Here is a 3,322-nt window from a genome sequence, read left to right as displayed (position 1 = left end):
GTCCAGTGCTTTGTCTTACAGCACCACACCAGGACTCCCTTTCTATAATGAAACAATGGCTTAATGCTTCCTCAATTTGGTGAAAGACATAAATTTACATATCCACGAGGCTTGGCAAACCTCAAACAGGAGGGAAAAATAGATAACCATCCAGATGCATCATAATCAAACTGATGAAAACCAAAAATTTTAAAAAGGAAAGCAAACAGAAAAAGACATATTCCGTATGAGGTAACAGTCCTTCAAATTACTCTGGTTTTCTCATTCTAAACCATGAAGGCTAGAGGGCAGTGGAACAACATTTTTAAATTTTGAAAGAAAAGAACTGTCCATTCAGAATTCTATATTCAGAGAAAATATCCTTTAGAAAATAAAAGAAAGATATTCTAAGATGACCGAGAGCTAAGAGAATTTTTCAAAACACATGTCCTAGAAGAAGTGATAAAGTTCTTCAGGTGAAAATTGGAAATTTAGGAACAGAAAAGAGTAACAAATTAGAAATACTTTTTTCTTCTTAATTTCATTAAAACAAATATGAATACTAAAAGGAGAAATTGTAACACTATCTGGGGAGGCTAGTGTATGTTGACGTAAAATACGTGATACTATAAAATCCAATTTTGCTTGGGGTGGAGCCAGCAACCTTTCAAGTTTGTAGACAAGTGCACACCACTTACACTATCCAGATGGCCAGATTGAATAATAATAATAAAACTAGAATCAGCTATATGCTGTCTAAAAATATATACTTTAAATAGTGTGATATATAAGAAAGGTTGTAAGTAAAAGGATGGAAAAATAAGATATACTGGGAAAATAACAATCAAAAGAAAACTAGAGTTAACCACACTTGTTAAGTGCCATTGAGTTGGTTCCAACTCATACAGGGCTTCCAAAGAGCAACTGATGCATTTGAACCACTACCTTTTAGTTCAAACTGACCTTGTGGTCTAGTGGCTTATTCTTCAGCACCATACCAGGACTCCATACTAATAGCAGACAAAATAGACTTCAGAGCAAAGAAAATTATCAGCAGTAAGGGAAGATATTACATAATAACAAAAGGGTTATTTCACCAACAACAAACCTAAAACTACCCAAACTACTCAAGTTCAACCATGAAAAATAAGTAACCTTGTTGTTGTTGTTGTCAGGTGCCATACAGTCGGAACCAACTCATAGCGACCCCATGCACAGCAGAACGAAAAATTGTCCGATCCTGGGCCAACCTCACTACCGCCGCCACACCTGATGCCATCAATGATGTCACCTGGCCGATCCATCTCGTTGGGGGTCCTTCCTCTTTTTCTCTGACCCTCCACCTTACCCAGCATGACATCCTTCTCCAGGGACTGTTCCCTCCTGACAATATGTCCAAAGTATGAGAGACGAAGCCTAGCCATCTTGGCCTCCAAGGAGCACTCTGGTTGCACTTCTTCCAAAACAGATCTATTGGTTCTTTTGGCAGTCCATGGCACTTTCAGTATTCTCCTCCAACACCACAACTCAAAGGCATCAATTTTTCTACGATCTTCCTTATTCACTGTCCAGCTTTCGCATCCATATGAGGTTATTGGAAACCTTAATAGTCCTTTATCTGTTAAAATGATTGAATTTGTGGCTAAAAACAAGTGGATTCTAAAATGTATGTGGGAAGACAAATGAATAAGAATAATCAAAGCAATTATGAAAAAGATTAAAGTTGGAGGACTCACACTACCTGATTTTCACGACTTATTACAAAGCTATAATAATAAAGACAGCGAGATATATGTAAAAGGATACTATGAAAGCTCATTTTAACCTGTCAACTTCCCAGTGGTTTTCCCAACCATTAGTCAGTATAGTAGGTGTCATGGAAATGTGATTAAATGAACTGGCCTTAGGTAGAGAAGATTACCTTCTGTAATGTAATGTGAGGCAATTACTTTCCATACCTCCCATAATAAAATCTAGTGTAATATCAACCACACCAGCATAGTATATGATATAATTGATAAAATTTGGAATGTAATATAAAATGTGATATCATTCATAAGTGATATGTCACTTCCGAATTATAAGGCCAGAACACACACACACAGTAACACATAACATGTGAGGGCTGTCTATCAACAAAGGACCTCCAACAATCACAGGCAAACACCAAAACCAGGAGAAAGGCTCAAAAACGAAATTGATTCCTTTAAGATTGAGGACAGGAACGTCTAGTCCACTGGCCACATGAGGCCTGCGAAATCATTTGGTCTGGCCCTGCCAAGGCAACCACAGTTCCAGTCATTCCATAACTTACATCATGGTTAATTAAATGTTTGACCAAATATAGCAGGCTAATTTTCAAGTTGATAATTTTGTATGGCCCACATATGGTGTTAAAAATTTTGGCTGAAAAAAGGTTCCCCAACCCTGCTCTAAGACCTCTGTTTGGAGGTAAGTTTCCAGAACTGCAAGAATATAAACTTCCACTCTTTAAAGCCACTCACTTGTAATTCTGTTATGGCAGCACTAGTAACTAGACATATACATATAAATCAATGGAACAGAACAGAGTCCAAAAATAGACAGAGTCCAAAAATAGACCTATACAAATATGGTCAATTGATTTTTGACAAAAGTGCAAAGGCAATTCAATGTAAAAAGAATAGTCTTTTCCACAAAGGGTGCTGCAAAAATCAGACATTCATACAGAAAATGACAAACCTTAACCTATCATTCATACCATACATAAAATTAACTCAGTGGATCATAAAACCTCATGAAACTCATTCCTGCCAGGTCATTCCAATACACATGCCAAAGTAGACTATTCCCCATCTATGCTTTTATCCATTCATTTTCCTTGACTATCTTTCATCTAGTTCATTCTTAATGCACCTTCAACACTCTGTGTATGCCTCTAACTCAGGAGGCAACCCTAGCAAATTCTGAAAACCATTTAGGTTGAGATATGAGCCCTTCTGTATACCTGAGCATATACATGTAATACAAAGATTTCCCACATTATATTTAAGTGATCTGTTTGTGTCTTCCCTGCCTGTAGGTTACTTAAGAACAGTAGACTCCTCTTGGTCATCTTGTCCTGGTGTGGTGCTGTAGGAAAAGTACTCGACCTCGAGATCGGTTTGAGCTGCAAGGTCAGGTTCGAACTTACCAGCCGCCCCTCAGAAACCCTAGACAGGGTTGCTATGCGTCCGAACCGACTTAACAACAACACAAAGGGCATACATCACCTACTATAAATCTCAAGTTTCCATAATTGAGGAAAGGGGAAGTCTTGTTTGTTTACAAGTTCTTGGTGTGGTGCTGTGGGTCGTTAATGCGC

General features: G+C 37.9%; 1 protein-coding gene across 1 annotated transcript in view; it reads right to left on the bottom strand.

Annotated features, from left to right (window-relative positions):
• Positions 1-3,322, bottom strand: part of ANKRD31 (ankyrin repeat domain 31) — a 220,080-nt gene that overhangs the window by 215,785 nt on the left and 973 nt on the right. The window lies entirely within an intron of this gene.

This window comes from Chrysochloris asiatica, unplaced genomic scaffold (genome assembly GCF_000296735.1).
Source record: "Chrysochloris asiatica unplaced genomic scaffold, ChrAsi1.0 scaffold00275, whole genome shotgun sequence".
NCBI classification, from domain to species: Eukaryota; Metazoa; Chordata; class Mammalia; order Afrosoricida; family Chrysochloridae; genus Chrysochloris; species Chrysochloris asiatica.
Note: the sequence above shows the minus strand (reverse complement) of the source record. Positions and strands in the feature narration are given on the sequence as shown.